Consider the following 18,128-nt stretch of genomic DNA (forward strand, 5'->3'; position numbering starts at 1 on the left):
ACAAGGAAATGAGACATTCGTAACTCCATTTCACAAGCATTGATGCTTATCTCTGAGGGATTTTCTGGTTCCAATAAAATGACGAATGATGGGCAGGAATGCTTTGTCATCATAGCAATTAACTATGTGAATCAACTTTCTAATGTAACAGCATACCCAAACTAATCAACTTTAAAGAAGGGAAGGAAAAGAAATTAAGAAGGGAAGGTTGTTTTGGTTCATAGTTTGGTGTATGGTTGGTTGCTTCCTTGTTTCGGGACCTTTGGTGAGGCAATGTGTTATAATAGGAAGCACATGGTGGAGTTAGCTACTCATTTCAAGAAAGAGCGGGGGCTGAGGTAGGAAGAGTGCTATGGGCCGTGTCCTGGTATCACTTCTAGCTAAGCTCCATTTCTTCCTGGTTCTACCACCTTTCACTAGTATCATAAGCTTTTCGACCAGGCCTTGAACCTATTGGGGGACACTTCTCCATACCATAGTATATTCCAAGATTGCTTCTACTGGAACCAGGTATGGTTCTTTATTAGACTTGGGGGAATGAGTAGACAGATGCCGAGGTTATGGTTTGATTGACAGTAAGGAAGTTGGTTCTAGGGTTCCCTTAACAAAGTGTCAGAGCAGTAGGAATCTTGAAATGTTTGTGATCATCTTCAAAATGTGTTTTACAAAAGGGATGGATGATGGGATATCAAGAATGCTATTGAACATTATTTCCCATCACATTCCTTGAAGTTAACCCTTCTCTGACAGGACACCTTCAGAGTGTCACTGGACCGAGATGAGTTTTAGCGGAGCTTCAATTTAAATATAGGAGCTCTTTACTTAGGGTCCTTGGTTTTGATTGCAGAATAAGAATTTCTGGACAAGTCACAATGGTAAGAAAATGTGTCAGAGCTTTATTGAGTAAGTAAACAAGCAGGCAACCAGACAAAAAGCAGACAAATGAAGGGCAAGGGCACACTCTAACAGAGTGTGAGTGCTCGCATAGGGAGATAGAGAGCCACAGAGAGACAAACACACAGAGTGACAGATGCACGCACAAGGAGACACCCAGAGAGAACACAGAGAGAGACCCACCTCCACCTCTTTAGGGGTATTTATAGGGTAAATAGCTGCTTTGTCTCGGTCTAATCATTCTTGGTGTTACTTTCTGAGTTTCCAGGTAAGAATGCATCCTGCCATAAAACATATCCTTATCCTTGAGACAAGGAGGTGCTCTGCTGTCTGCATTTTGGGGCAGGCGGCTTAAGTTTGGGGAAGCATTTTTCTCACAAAGTCATACTTCATGTCAGGCAAGTGTTAATTCTTGGGGTGAGGAATGCAGCTCTCAGGAAGAAATGCATCCTGTTGTCTCTCTTTGAAGCAAAGATGGCATTCTATGTTTCTAAATACCATATTTCTGAGTTGCCTTCACCAGGCCCCAGTTCCCTTAAGTTTTCCTGTGTCAAAAGGACACTAGTGATGAGGCTTCTCAGTCTTTCTCATGTCACCTGAAGGGTGAGAGAGAGCATCACCTTTCCTCTTGAACCCTCTTGACCATGCTTTTAATGTTTCCACAGAGATGAGGATCAAAGTTTTAGAATGCCTCATGATTAAATGACTACGCAGAAGTACGCAGGATATTGGTGTAGGGGTCCCAGGATGAAATGTTAATTTCTTCCCCAGCAGCACGGGAAGTATGGAGTCTGTCATCCACCTTCGCTTCCATCATTGTTGATGAGAGAGTTCCTGCCTGGCCATGGCTCACCTAGAGAGATTCTTCTAAGCCCCTTAGTTTACATCTCCCAGTCTGGGGGAGAGGCCTGTACAGATGCTGATAGGTGAGAATGGAGGCTGGCTGGGTGCAAGGACTCCTATAAAACTGCATGCAGGTACTCTGACCTGCATCTACGTAATCCCATGGCGTGAGAGAAAAGAAGGAAGAGGGTCACAGGAGAGTAGAGCAAAAATAGTGCCCTCTTTTGCAAAATAGTTATTGAATTCCAGGTCTCATTTCAGTTAAATCTGAGCTTCTTAGCTGTCCCAGGCTCCTTTTCCATTCACTTAGCGGTCAATGAGACCTCCCAGATCCAAACGTCCAGCTATTTCTTGGCTACAATTTGAAAACTTTCAGACACTTCAACTTTAAAAACCTTCAGCTCATTCTCTCCTTCACACTCAATGGCCTCATCTGTCTTTTTGGCATTCTGTGTATTGAGGAATTGTTTACACACTCGTTAAGCCAAAATTTCACCATCACTTTGATCCTGTTGTCTCTCACCTTTAATTGGTCACAAAGAATTGTCAAACTACACAGATCTGACCATTTCTCTTCATAAACACTTCTCCCACCCTAGCTACACTCATCAGCACAATTCTGCTATAGTCTCATAATTGTTTCCTGGCCAGTCTTTCCCCTGTATAATCTGTTAACCCCATTGCTATCAAGATGAACTTAATAAATGAGAATTTCAGACAAGTAAGCACTTGTCCCAGCGGTGTATAAATTCTCTCCCGTCATCTTTTGACTACACACTCTGTGGATTATAAAGTCGCTCATCATGTGGTTAGTACCATCTCTCAACTTTGCTGTCGGCGTCTTATGAATTTTGTATATCAGCTCTCTTCACTTTTTGTAATTGCAATTATTTTCTTACTTTAGCAAATTCTACTTCCTCTTCCTTAAATACACTCTGGTCTTCCTTCCCCAGTCTTCCGATGTTAAACTTACACTGTGCTCTTTGGTAGCTCTTCCATGACACGTTTGTTTGGCTAGAAGCCACCCATGTGTGTTCCTATGGCATCCCATATTGGACCCATACAATTTGTCATTTTTATTGAAACTTTGATTAAATCTGGAACTCTGGTTCCTTACGATCATGATAGCTTAACCATTTACTGTAGCCCCAGTGACTAGTAGAGTGTCTGCATGACATATACTGTTGATAAATACTTAAGTGTAATACTCAGGTGTTTGTATAGACCTACATGCATGTGGATGCACTTGTCTATGTGTTTTTTTTTTCTGTCCCTCTCTAGGTCCTATGAAATAATAGCAGTACAGGATATGATGTTAGGCTGAAAGCCCTACTGCTTACCAACCATATTACAGTTTACTTACCCTTTCTAAATGGCAGCTACACTAATAACACCTATCGCCCTAGATAATATCCCTCTCCTGTTTTACATTTCTGGAAATAGATGCATAGAAAGGTTCCAATATCCAGGGAATAGTAGACACAAAATTAGAACCATGGCAGTCTGATTGCAGTAGTCTCACTCAAGGGTGCTACTATACAGGAAATTTTATGTATTGTTCACTTTTGTACTTTACCACAGTTTGGAAATAGGATATAAGACAGAAGGACTGTTGTTGTAATGCAACACACCAACAGCTGAGGGATATGACAGCTCATATCTCAGAAACAAGAAAGGAGACAGAAAGATCATGAAAGGAAAACACAAACTTTCTGCAGCAGGAGAGCCTGTGAGCTCTTTAAAACACGGTAACATCTGCTAGTTGCCAACCTGGGTGCTTCAAAGGATGAGAGAGTGATAGATACTCACTGTTAGCTCACAGAGCCAGCAAGGAGGAGTCGCAACTCGCTGCTCACATAGTTCAGGTTTATATGTAACGGGCAACTGACTGAGTTGCCTTCTAGGCTTCACGGACACAGTAGCAGTTCTCTTTCAAAAGGGTTGATTGTTTGACAGGGGAGCTAGGCTAGGAGATTGGCAGTTTTGATATATCACCAACGCAGAGATTAGCTTAGAATGTGAGCATGCTTACAAGTCAGATCAGTAAGTTATTTAGGGAAGGGCTTTCAGTGGGCAGGGTAAGCAGAGTGAGAGCAGAGAAACTAGAAGCTATGGAGGACACAGTATCTTTAAAGATGATTAAGAATGAGAGGGGGGTACATGAAAGTAACTAATACAACAGTAGCAGAAATACCTTGGCATTGTCAGGAAGAAAGGAAAAATGAGCTAAAATGTAGGTAAATATAATCCTGATTGGTAATTGTTCTCAACATACATAAGGAGGGCCCCTCCTCAGTACTTGCTCAGCTGACACTATTGCTTCAGCCACACCTCCAGCCCTGGGTTTTGCTAATTTGTTTTGAAGATGAAGAGGAAGTGGTGGGAAGTACACTTGCAGAAGTGATGGAACACTTCTGTTTTTGTGGAAGCGCTGGCTACAGGAGTCCATGTTTGAGATAAAGCGATGCAGAAGTCTGTGTGCATTGTACCAATGTCAAATCCCTAGTTTGATATTACAGGGTAGTTACATAAGGAGGACAATCATTGACAGAAACTGAATGACAAAAATGTGGGACCTTTATCCAGGCTTCAATGTCTTAGAAATCTAACATTATTTCAATGTCACAAGTTTGAAATGTAGCTAAATTGTCCAGAAAAAATGGTTAAAAAAAAAGAATGAGAGGGGGGAAATAAGAATGGCATATTGAGATAAAGGGAAGTGCATCCAGTTTGAAGTCAACTGGTGGAGTGGATTCTCCTATCAATTTTGGTCCTGTGGATGACAGACTGTGGAACCTGTAGCAAGTCAGTCAGTCAACTAGCCTACCATTATTAACCTAAATGACAGGGAAAAACTACATTCCTCGTAAGGTTGTTCTGGATCAAACAGGGGAATTATATTTGAAGACTGTTGGGAAGTGCCACTTAGTATGAAATTGAAGTATTAAGTGAAGTAATGAGCATGTCTGCCACTTGACATAGTGCCTAATCCACGAGTGCACTCTCAGACACAATGATAATTGCCTTCTATACACATTTCAGTGCTGTTTGGGAAATCCTGTTCCTCTTAAAGATGAATTTCTAGAGCTTATTTATCTGATGTCTACCACTTATCTGCCTTTCAAAGTCATCTCCTCCTTTCTTGTTTTCATTCTCCAGCTTTTTGCTTTGCTGGTGGTGGTATTTTGACATCTGTTGGCTCATCTACTCATCTTCATTGTAGGAGAAATGGTTAAGGGAATTAGATGTTCAGATATTTGAGTACTGGCGACCCAGGAGCAAAAGAGGCCTAGCTTTTGTGCTAGTACAGTGCAAACTCAAAAATTGTGGAAAGATTTTTCTGGTCTTCTAATGGAATTATTTGTCATTTAGAGAAAATTATAATTAAATGTCCCGATTCTTAATTGAACATGACAGTCACTCTGTTTAGAAATGTGTTCCCTTTAAGTAAGTTTCAAAGATTACCTTTGAGTGGAGGGAAGAATGATTTTCTTGGTAACTCCATGCCCTTTTGTGAAATACTTCTGGTATTTTGTTTCCCTTTTCTTTTTTTTTGTTTTGTTTTGTTTTGTTTTTTGTTGTTGTTGCTAAGAGATGAATCAGTGCAAATGACTAAATCAACACTTTGGCGGAGAGAAGTCTCAACACAAGTTGGCTTGCAGAATATCCAGGGAAGTCAAGGGGAACAAAATCAACAACCCTCCATCCCCGCCAAAAAATAGACCAATATGATCCTGCCTCTATGGGTATACTAAATATTCTAATTGTTTGTGACAGAATCTTGTTATGTAGTTCAGGTTGGCCTCAAATTTTCCATCCTCCTGCCTTGACCTCCAGGGTACAAAGATTATCCTTGGCTTGAGATAAAGCCCAAATGTAAAAAATGAAGAAGAAACATAGCAGGCATTGTGGTTTAAATGCTTGCATCCCCTCCAAAATTTATGCTAGCACTTAAACTCCAATTGAGACTGTTAAAAGGTAAGGCCTCTAGGTGGTGATTAAGTCCTGAGAGCTGAACCCCTCATTAATGGGATCAGAAGGCCTATTAAAGGGCCAGAGGGAGCTAGGGAGGCCCCTTGTTCTCTCTCATCTCTTTTACCATGAGCAGGCGCAGAGATTCCCCTGTGGAATGTGCAGTCTGGGAAGCAGAAATCAGCACTCACCATATACTCTATCAGTGCCTTGTTTTTGGACTTCTCAATTTCTAGAACTAAGAGAAGTAAACGCCTGCTTTTCGGCATTTTCCAGTGTTAGTATTTCAGCAGCATGAATGATCTGAGCCAATGGAGGTAGTAGCTGTCAAGAAAATATCAAGTGTAAGCACAGAGCTCTGTGCATAGTAGGTATGCAACGTCCATTCTACAGAGCACTGTACCAGTATGGGCAGGAATAATGGGGGGGGGTGGTGAGGTGAGAAAGCAAAACTCTTCCTGGTTCCAATGTTTTCATGACCCAGGCGATGATAATAATGTTAAACTGATAGAGTTTCCTACAAATAACTTTAGGAACACACAAGAAAGATCATCTAACAGCTTGGGAGGAAGTGTGGTAAATGATATTGCTCAACATGATGTAAAAATCACAGCTTTCATTAGATGATAGCCTGAATGTATAAACAGGTAAGGGGATCGAAAACACTTTTGATGGCCAGGGAGGCAGAATGAAGTCTTTATATTCGTTTAAAAAGTGTAATGGGCAGCGAGTAAGGATCTGAACCCTTGTCTTCTGATTGCTGGTCCTCTCCTTTCCACCATAGAAAGCAGAATCATATTATCTAAACAAATACAAATACCTATATTTATTTAGGAATTAGACACATAGGTAATACAGGCAACAGAACTGGGACAGGAGATGTTTCTCCTTTCAGATTATAATTTAAACTCCCTGTTAGATCTTTTTCTTTGTTCCAGATCTGACATTTAGCTTCTGATTGCACAAGTGGATTATGGTACGTGGGTCTTTAGATTAAAAAACAAAACGAAACAGGGGAAAATGTTTTTATCATTGATTCCTGGAGTGAAAGAAAAGTGGCTGAGAAGAGAAATAGAAAGGGGAGCTCTGCCGGTGGAAGGCAGCTATTGACGATGGAGTAGTTTGAAGAGGTGGTAGTTTGTTTTCCTTCTCATCATTGTGCCACGTTTCTCCTGAGGACAGCTCTCCCCTTCCTACTGCCCCATGTCCACACACTGAAAGACAGGCCTTCAGATATACCAGTAGTTACTAGTTATGATGGATAGTTTGGAGTGTCTATTTACTGGATTGAGTGATGCTTAGAAAATTGGGAAAGCAAACTTCTTGACATGTGGTTGTTTCCTAGGAAGACTGGCAAGTCATTGAGTTGAAAAACAAAACAACAACAACAAAAAACAGCCAGATGTGAGCAGCACTATTCCAGCCCAGATGGAATGAAAAACAGAAGACAGGGAATTGTCTCTTTTTCTTTCTTGCTCTTCCTTCCCAATTGAGTATGTTTTCTGTGGTGCAATACTTGAACGTGAACTTCAGACTTGCAATTCTTTGGAATTAGACTTGGGCCATATCATTAGCTTTATTTTTCTTTCCAAGGTTTTCAGTTTCTTGAACTGGGCAGCTACAGATTTCCCTGGACCTCCAGCCAGTAAAAGCCATGGTGGGATTGTTCATTCTCTGACTGTGTGAGTCAGTCTAATAAATCTCTTCATATACATGTATATGAAAAGATTTACTATATATTTATATATATTCTATTGATTCCATTTCTCTGTAAAACCCTGGCTAGTACACTAGTTCAAATAGAGTTGAGAGGGTGGGTTTTGCTTATGAGTTAGGAAGTCTTGATGGAAGTGGGAGAGTTTCTTTTCTAGTTGGGAGAAGGCACACAGCAGATATTAGGAATCATCCCGAGGGTAAGGGGACAGTGGTCAGTTGGCTCTGAGCGTGCTGTCAGCGAAGAACTTGCTGCGTGCCTATTGCACTCAGACCCAGATCTGGTCAATCAAAAGCTTAGATAAAAAGCCTCGCTGCTTTAATAAAGAAATTTTCAAAGGCACAGGACAGAAATTAGAAACAGATGGCCAGAATTCGAAAGAACTCTGGCTTTTCAAACAACATGCAATCTCAGAAGACTGTCATGGTATTGCTTATTCTAGATGAGTTTCTTGGAATATCAACCACCCTTCTTCAGTGAAGGGAAAGGAAATAACTTCCTTAAATAAAGGCAAATGATATTAAGGAATGAACAACCAACACTTCAGCAGAAAGAGTTATGCAATGAATTGATCTCAAACCCTCCCTATCATCAACCAAAGTAACAATCTAGAAGGGATGTACAGACATGAAATGAGAGAAGGCCCATGGACATTCTGTGGGAAAGACTAGCAGTATGAATGGATAGACTCTGAAATCATGTGTTGGAAACATAAGCCTTAGTACAAGAACTGGAAGGTGGATCTCATAAGAAGTGGTTGGGTCATGAAGACTCTGCCATTATGAAAGGATCAAGGCTGTGTTCGGGGAGTGGTGTAGCTGTCATCAATGTGACAACTTACTGTCTTGCTCTGTCTGGTCTTTTACTTTCCACCATGCAATGAGAATGCATGGAGATCACCACATGTTGAGGTAATGCCTTTGGACTTCTCAGGTTTTAGGACTACCGTCAAATAAATGTCTTTTCTTTATAAATTACTTAGTCTGTGGTACTCTTTTTTTTAATTTAATGTTATTTTCAAGGTGATATACAGAGGGGTTGTAGTACATACATGTGTTAATGAGTATATTTCTTGTCAAACACTGTTATATCCTTCCTCTTTTTCTCCCACTTTCCCTGTCGCCACAACAACCCTCCCAGTTGTAAAGTTCATTTCCAACATATTGTCCTGTGAGTATTGCTGATGCATTGATTCACACTGTGTCCTTTGTCTCACTTTTGTTGTTCCTCTTCCCTTCCCCACTCTGTGGTATTCTGTTATAGCCATATCAACTAGAGCAAGACAGATGGTTTCAGATCTGACATGGGAAGAATTTTTTTCCTTTTTGTAGCCTGTTTTTGTGATTTGAATGATTAAAAAATTATACCTCCTGACTGCTGGCCTTTTTTGTTTTGTTCTAATTTTTTCATTCTGGTATTATCCAAGAGGTGTCAGGGTGTATGTAAATGAAGAATTTCTTTGCTGTTGTTGTTCCTTCTAAACAGGGCATACATATTTTTGACCAGCTCCTTTTCTAATCACAGTAATTAGAAAGCAGCTGATTTCATGGAGAGAACTAGCAACTAGAGAGCATTGGATTGGAAAGAGAATTATGCATGATCTCTGGCTATGGCAGTATACTGAAGACCACATGCAACAGAAGCAAAGACTTTAGTGAAAAGGAATAATAAAGACTAAATTTTCAACCACTAAATCAGTATTTTTGAAGTATCTTAATGCTTTAAAAAAATTTCCTCTTTCTTATTTATTTATTTTGTGTGTGGGTCATGGGGCTTGAACTCAGTCTGGGTGCTGTCCCTGAGCTCTTCAGTTCAAGGCTACCACTCTACCCTTGAGCCAAGCCCCACTTCCTGTTTTCTAGAGGTTAATTGGAGATAAGAGTCTCAGGTCCTTTTGTGCCCGGGCTGGCTTTGCACCTTGATCCCCAGATCTCAGCCTCCTGAGTAGCCAGGATTACAGGCGTGAGCCACCATGACCAGCTTCCTCTTTCTTACTTTTGTATTCATGCATTTCACTTTCCCCTCAAGACTCTGGCACCGTTTTTTCTCAGGCAATTCCTTCACTATTGCCAATGATTACCTTACTGGGAAATTTTTGTTCAAGTTTATTTTCTGTGGATTGCATAACAAGAGTAATAGGGATCATTTCTGTGTTTTAGACAGAAAATAATGTCTTCTAATATGACCTTTAGGAGTCCCTTGCCCCATTTTTGAAAGTTGAATATGATTTTTTAATACTTATGCTTGTCCTCTTCAACCTCTTACACACCCAGTTGAAAATTCCTGGATAAAACATGGAAGTTTGAAATATACTCAAATAAAGAGTGGTAATTATCTATCTATCTGTCTATCTATCTATCATCTATCTATCTATCTATCTATCTATCTATCTATCTATCTATCTATCTATTGATCTATCTATCTCAGTGGTTCTGGGGATTGAACCCAGGCCTTGTTCATGCTAGTTAAGGGGTCTACTATAGAACTTCACCCTCAGACCCTAAACTTTAATTTTTTAATGGAGGTACTAGAGTTTGAATTTCTCAGTAGGGGCTGAGAAGGGGCTCTAAAAATTAGGTCATACCAGTAGCCCTTTTTTTTGTCTTCTGTTATTTTCCAGAATAGGTCTTGCTTCTTTCTTTCTCTTTCTTTCTTTCTTTCTTTCTTTCTTTCTTTCTTTCTTTCTTTCTTCCTTCCTTCCTTCCTTCTCTCTCTCTCTCTCTCTCTCTCTCTCTCGCTTTCTTCTTTTGCCTCGGGTTTTGCATGAACCCTAATCTTCATACCTATAGCTCATTGGTATCAGAGATTATAGACTTAAACCACAATGCGTAGCTTGTTTTCTTAAGATGGTGTCTCCCTATCTTTTGTCATAGGTTGGCCTCAAACCATGATCCTCATGATTTCCTTCTCCCAAGTAGCTGAGATTACATGCATGACTCCCTGTTCTCTGACAAAATCTTTAATTATTGGGGCTGAAGCGGGATGTGAGCATGCCACTGTAGAACAGCTTGCCTAGGACAGAGTTATGAGGTTGTTCAACTCACCAGTGGTCTGCTGTGAGGAGCAGAAAGGAGTAGGAAGGATGGGTAAAATTAGAGATGTGGCTACATGCATCTAAATTAACTAACAGTAAAGAAGAGGGAAAATTCAGTTCATTTGTCACACTAGCTACCTCACATGGATTAGCTGTCATGCAGTGTGATGAGATTACATAAATTTTCGAGTTTTTACACCACATGTTTACATTAATAATGTTAGTCCTATTTTCAAATATTTTAGCTTTGAATGTAAAATTATGGCTCATACATGGTTGAAAAGAGTTTGACAGAAAGAATAGAGAGTGGCTACTGATGACCTTTCCGTCTACTGTGTCAGTAGATGTGGGCTGGAAATAAGCATCACATGGAGTAAACAAAGAGCAATTTTGTTCACATGTCAGATGAGAGATGACAGATCATATGACAGATCTCATATGTCTTTTCCTTTTTCTCATAAGCAGTGAGACAAAGATATGGCTAAGAAGACTCAAGAAAACTGCTGACATATTTGGATCTGGGAAGAGAAAGGATGAAGCAGGACTAAGGTAGGAGGAGAAAAAAAGGATTCCGTTTTCTTTTTATTTTCTCTTGTTGTTACATTTTTTTCATTCAGTCAGATTAGTCAATTATAAAAGTAATAAAGTTTTCATAATAATATTTTTCATTTGTTCATTTTATAAAGTCTAAAAGTAATTTTTACTCTTTACAGAAATATAATGTAACAATATTTATAAAATAGTATGTCAGTGTTAATAATATAAAAGTCATGAGGTAATTGCCAAGTTAGAAGGGTAGTAAAAGTTTCGAATAATGTAAGAGTAATAATTTTTCTACTGTGCTAAAAACCAACAGTGTTAACTTGACACATCTATGATCTATAAATATGAAGGATCCCATTTTCACCTCAACTCAGCCACCAATATGTTGTGAATATATTTCATGTAAATATGAATTTATTTTTCTTTAATGAGATTTGAAGGTATAGACAAGACAGATAATGATCCACTAGACATTGGCAAAGTGGTTTGGATGATGTAAGCCCAGGAAGGAAAATAAATTTATTGCCTTTGGTACAATTCAATTTGAATTGACTTTCATGAGAAAAATATATTCATCAATTCTTAAAGCACAGGACAATAATCCCCGGAAGAAGATCAGATCAAGAAATATGGGAGATAAAAGAATAGCACCCCCTTTTTTGCCAGTTGTGGGGCTTGAACTCAGGGCCTGAGCACTGTTCTTGGACTTTTCTCAAGCCTAGGCTCTACCTCTGGAGCCACAGCACCACTCCCAGCTTTTTTTCTACATATATGATACTGAGGAATTGAACCTGGGTCTTCGTGTATTCTAGGCAAGCACGCTACCATAGGCCAAACTCCTGGCCCCAAGCATAGCCCTTTCAAATAAATGTTCTTTCCACATTATTTTGTATTTACATCCATGTGTCACTTAATGATGGGAACACATTCTGCATTGTTGGGTGATGTGGTTGTGTACTCACACAAACAAAGGCAGTTGTTATGCTATCAGGTATTGGAATTGTATGGGATCACTGTTACAAAGTCCTAGTGTGGCGTATGACTCTATTTAAAAGAAAGGTGTGTGTGTGTGTGTGTGTGTGTGTGTGTGTGTGATTTTTATTTTTTGAGCTGTGTGTAAAGAAAAAGCACTGCTTACTAGGATTTGTTATTATTTCTCCTTCCAGAGAATCTCTGCTACAGGGGAAAGCTCAACCTTCCTTCCATTTAGACAAAAGAAACAAATAAAAGAGTCCTGAGATCATTGGGATTTGTCTTCCACAGGACACACTCTAGTGGCTGTCTACATCTCTGTGAGAGGTGGCATCTCTTCACCCTGACCGTTGCCACAGAACTCTTCCCAAACCACCTCGCCTGAGAGGAATTCTCTCATGCATTTTGCTCTATTGATTCCATATCCATGGATGTTTTAGTGTCCTTTGTGGATTGAAAAGATTGCCTGGCTGTCTCACTTTTCAATCTGTCTTCCAAAGGTTTAAAAGCAATCCCAAATGGACAGTGTGGAGACACTTAAGGGGATTGGATGGCAAATACAGGATGCGAGCTATTCCTGGAAGTAAAGGAGGTTCTGGTGAAAGAGGTTGGGGGTGCTGGGCAGGATGTGCAAGTTCTGTCTGGTGTTCATGGAGTCTGACACAGGAGAAGTCAGCAAGCAGTGAGCACCCAGGTTCATCTGGGGAAGGGAGCTAAGGTCACAGAGGGCAGAAGCATGTGGCTCCATGAGTGGAGGTGAAATGGGGTGGACGCAGTTGAGACATGTGCCATGTGCTTGTGAATGTCAAGTGAGTATTTCCACAGCAGAAGGCCTCTTTCTTTCTTTCTTTCTTTCTTTCTTTCTTTCTTTCTTTCTTTCTTTCTTTTCTTTTCTTTTCTTTTCTTTTCTTTTCTTTTTCCTAGCAGTGCTATTTGAGTCTCTGCCCAGCCAGAAGTGAGTGCCACTGAGCATAGTCATAACAACAACCCTTCTACCACCCAAGGCTGAGCCTGCTTTGTGACTGAGCCTGGAGGGGCTTTCTGTGTAAGGAACACACCAGTAGATAATCTCAAAAGCACAATACAGAACAGAAAGGAGCTTTCAAAATGATTTATACATTCCAGAAGGATAAAAACCCTGTGGGAGAGTGAGAACACTGAAATGTGCTCATGCATCAAAATCTTAGTCATGAAGCCAATATTCCTTCCAGAGGTGGGGGGGGGTAGAAGAAAAATAACCTGTAAGGGGGAGCACGATCTGAGGACAAAAAGGAAATGCCATTTACAAAAGGAAGAAATTATAATAGAAGCCATAGACACTGGAAGTATTTCAATCTTCATAAGCAACCTTGTGCCTAGACATAGAATCCAAGTTGCAAACAAATTAAAACATGTATGGTAGATAAGCCTCTGTAATTAAATTCTGTGTGGAGAGGAATTGTGTGGTTAAAGAGATAATGGTAGAGACTTGTTACCAGAAATCCTCCCCTCTCTTCCTTCCCTCCCCTTCCTTATCCCTCCCTATCTTTTTCATCTCCTCCACTCCTTGTCTTCTTTAAGCAAAATATAGCTAAGGATCTAGGGATGGAGGAGAGGACTTCATAAGAAACTGATGATTACATTAACTATTTAAATAAACAAGAGAAGGATGACTTTTCTTTGGCATATAGCTTTCTGAGACCAGAAAGTGTCCACTCACTTCCTGGAGAATAGGGAATCTGTGTTCTTTTCTATGCTACCACTTACCAATCATTACTTTTACAAATACCCAAATACATATTGCAGTGCCAGGAAATCTGGCAGTCATTTTGTTTTGCAAAGATAAATAGCAGTATCTTAGTGTCAGGGCTAAGACGTAATAGCTTCTAGATGAGCCTTATTCCATTATTAGTTCATTTACATTGTGTGAGACTCACATTGTGAGATTCACATTGTGTGAGACTCGAAGATGCGCAAAACATTGAGCCATGGCTTTGCGCTTAGAGGAGTTGCCTAGCTCATGCCTCTTGGGCTAATTTTGCAAGAAATCTACTGTGTATCCTGTGAGGTCTACATGGAGCCAAAGCCTAGCAATGATCCAGGGATCTCTTTACAAGTGGATCCCACAAGGTATCATGACCAAATGTTAGTTTTACCTGGTCTCTGGTACTTAACTTTGCTTTCAGAGAAAAAACAAAAACAAAAACATGGGCCACTAGGTAGAGTGCTTGCCTAGCATGCACGAAGACCCAGTTTCAATTCCTTGGTACTGCACACATAGAAAAAGCCAAAAGTGGTGCTGTGGCTCAAGTGGTAGAGCATTAGACCTTGAGGTCACTAGCTCAAGGTCAATGCTCAGACCCTGAGTTCAAGCCCCAGGACTGGCAAAAAAAGAAAAAGGAAAAGGAAAAGAAAACGGCTCAAATCAGTTGAAGATTTTTTTTTTTTAATTTTGTCAGCTATGGGGCTTTGTTGCTTCTCTGGGGCAGCAACTCAGGAAAAGGGAACGGGGAGGGACACACAGGGCCAGCCTGTAGTCCCCCGGAGCTGAGTGAGATGGTAAGTATCGGTGACCCAGCCCTCCCCCAATTGCCGGGGAAGAAAAAACCATGCTGAATCAGGAGCAGTGTTAACCATGAAAGCGCATCAGATCTCTCCGCTGATCTCTGCTGATCTGATCTGATCTCTCTCTTTATTGCATCAGACCATTAGTTATATACTGTTGGGGAGAGAGAAGGTGGGAACTGGGAAGCTAGCCAATAGGAAGAGGGCCACTGTGCTACCACTAAGGGTCTGGGGGGTGGGGCTTTCAGGTACTGGGCGGGACCAGTGCAGGAAAGCGGGTGAGACCTGCACTGCTGTGAGACCCACGAAGCTGGGGGGGGGGGGGGCAGCCTCAGTCAAGTCACCTACACAGAGATGCCATAAGAGAGGTGCAAGGAGTGAATGCCTGGCCAAAGCCCTTTAATTGCAGCTGAGCCGGAATCAGGCCTCAGAGATGGAGGTCAGGCCCCAGCAGGGCTTGAACTCTGGGCCTGGGCATTGTCCCTGAGCTCTTCAACTCAAGGCTACCACCCTACTATTGAGCCACAGCGCCACTTCCAGTTGTAGACTTGTGGAATGTTAGTTGGCACTTTTTTTTTCATGTTCTTTTGAAGCTTGTTAGTATTTTGTGCTAATTATCATGGAAAATGCACCCATGTGAAGAGTATCTACGATGCTTGTCTGTGAGAACAACAGTTGATGCTGGTCCTCCTGTTAGCTTGGAAATATTCATGCGTTTGTTTGGGTTAAGTGTAAGTTTGGGGACAGGGACCAAACATGGTGCATGGAGGTTTCTTTTTATTTGGTAGAATTATACCAAGAAACCAAGGCAAATGACAATATTTTAGGGAATGATCTTCCTTATCATGATAGTTGACAATTACTGAGTAACTGTAGGTCTCCTTTGCATCCTCACATTGTATCTTTACAAGGAACCCATGACCTTGGGAAGCTCCTGTAGTAGTCACTGGAGCTCTCTGCATGAAGTTCTTTGCTAAGTGCCCAGTTAAGTGCTTTGTTAGGTGCTTTAGCTATTGTTTCACTCTAGATACAGCTGCATGATTGTGGCCTCAGTGCAGTGTGGAAGTAACATTAGGTTTACTTTGCTTTAGGAGCCTGTGGGTGCATATATAGGTGCTTATACCTGTACCAGTTCTCTGATTATGTGGTGATACCTCTTGTCATCTCCCATTTTGAATTTAGAGAAGAATGACCATAGATAGACAGAAACAAAATGGAAAATTAGGGAGTATAAATAGGTATCTGTATGTAAGCTAATCAACTATTAAATCCTGTCAAGGTACAGATGAAAGTTGACTCAGGTCACGGTTCTTTTTCCCTTCTCTTCTTTGAATGATTTTGGAAACATAGTCTTTCTAGACAACAGAAAGTCCCATGAATGCCCAAAATGTCTTCACATTGCTTTTCAAGTATGACAACATATTGAGATGAAATAGCTTTAAAAAAGTTCTTATTCCAATTCAAGTCTGAGGCAGGGCATATCCTAAGTCAAAAAGACTTTATTGTTTTAGCCTCAGGCTCCCCTCACCCCAGAGTCCCCAGATGAAACCCACTGATACTAACTAGGAGACTGCTACTCCAGGAAATTTCTTATGATGGTTAAACCTTTATTCTTATGGATGGTAAATCCAGCCCTGGAATCATATGGCAAAATAATTTTTTTCTGTAGCTTTACAAATAAGAATCAGATCATTTCTTTTACAAGGCAGCAGCTCAAAACTTGCTTATTATTAGAAATGATTGTTGTGCCACTCGTACTTTTTCTATAGTGTTCTCTGGGTTTTACAGCCCCAGGGGCACTCATGGAGACAGTGACAATTATCAAGGCAATTGTGGCATCAGGACATCATTTTCTGAAGTCACTTCGGTGACTTTTAATCCTTTCCACTTTCCTTATGAATCCTGAGTCACCGAAGTAGAGTCCTCCCTTTCTTTCTTCCTTCCTTCCTTCCTTCCTTCCTTCCTTCCTTCCTTCCTTCCTTCCTTCCTTCCTTCTTTTCCTTCCTTCCTTCCTTTCATGTGTGTATGAGAAAAATGCACCTGAGAAAAATGTTCAAAGCTAATTGATGCAAATTTCATCATTATTTTGTAGGAAGTTAATAGGAAATTTCCTTTAACTTAGTCATGAGCCATTGATATCATACATTAGATAATAAAATAGTATACATAGATCAGCACATAAGAAGAGAGGGAAATGGATTAAGAGCCAACTCAATGGTTCTTGTGACCTTTGGTCAGAATAAGATGTGGCAGAATATGCCTGACAATAAAAGGTTGATGTTTCTACTTCTTTGTCTCATGTTTAGGTAGGAGATTCCAAAGGAAATAGTCAGAAAGTCTGTAATAGGTTTCTTGCTATTGGGAGACTCAGAGAACTTGAGGAAGCTATAGCCAGTGAGGCTATCAACCTAAGATAGAAAAAAAAATAATGGTATGAGGGATGGATTACAACAGAGCTGATTATTGTTAGGAGAAATCCTTGGTTAGAATATAACCAAGAATATAGCCTTATTAGAATATAAACTCCCAAAAGGCAAACACCACAATTATTTCACCTGATATAATATTTTCAGTGCCTGGAATGGTGTTTGGAGTAGAACAATGATTCCATATATAGTCATCAGATGGATAGCACTGTGTGAGTAGACTGACTTGATTTCTGAAATTAGTTTTAGGTTCCTTGGCAGGAAATTAGTTTTAGGTTCCTCCTACTGAATGCTTACCCAATGTTAGGGGGCAAATAAAGTGTTCTCAGCCAGATATCAGTGGCTCACTTCTATAATCCTAGCTACTCAGGAGACAGATCTGAGGACTGCAGTTCAAAGCCAGCATGGGAAAGAAAGTCTGTGAGACTCTTATCTCCAATATACTACTTGGAAAAAGCTGAAAGTGGTACTTTGTCTCAAGTGATAAAGTGTCAGCCTTGAGCAAAAGAAGCCCTAGGACCAGAAACACACACATACACACACAAACAAACCAGGGATTCACAAATTCTTGGTGAAAACCTCTATTATGTAAAAATAGATTTGTTATGGAAACAAGAGAAGTAATGCACCCATTACCTGACAAATGTAACTGTAACCCTTCTATATATTATCCTAATAATAAAATGCAAAAAAAGAATAAATTTTTTTTCTGGTCTTCACAGTACAAATTTTTGGAAAGGTGATTAATATGAAGAAATTAGAAAGCAAACTTTAACTCATGAGAAGATGACTAGAAATCACTAATGCTCAAGAGGGCTAAAATTCCTGTCAAATTCCTTGATATTTGAGTATAAAAATGTCACCTGTACTACTAAATTTCCCTTTCCCAATTCCATCACCTCCTTATGGAACTCCAGTCTTCTCTCCTACTTCCTTAGTCTAGGGCCTATCTGCTCTTGATGAAAGACCCCAGGGTCTGAAGTAACCCCCTTGCCATGGTCTGAGGCTACTCTGGCTGCCATCTTTTAGGATTTTCCTGGGCTTCATGCTATTATCTGGAAAAAAGGTGTGCCCTTTTCCTCACAGGGAGCCCAAATGACCTCTGAGGAATTTGCTTCTCTGAGAAAGCAACATAGTTTTTTTTGAGACTATGCCAGGAACTCTGCTCCATGTATCTTACAATAAT

Source organism: Megascapheus bottae, chromosome 10 (genome assembly GCF_031878675.1).
Source record: "Megascapheus bottae isolate mThoBot1 chromosome 10, mThoBot2.hap1, whole genome shotgun sequence".
Taxonomy (NCBI): domain Eukaryota; kingdom Metazoa; phylum Chordata; class Mammalia; order Rodentia; family Geomyidae; genus Megascapheus; species Megascapheus bottae.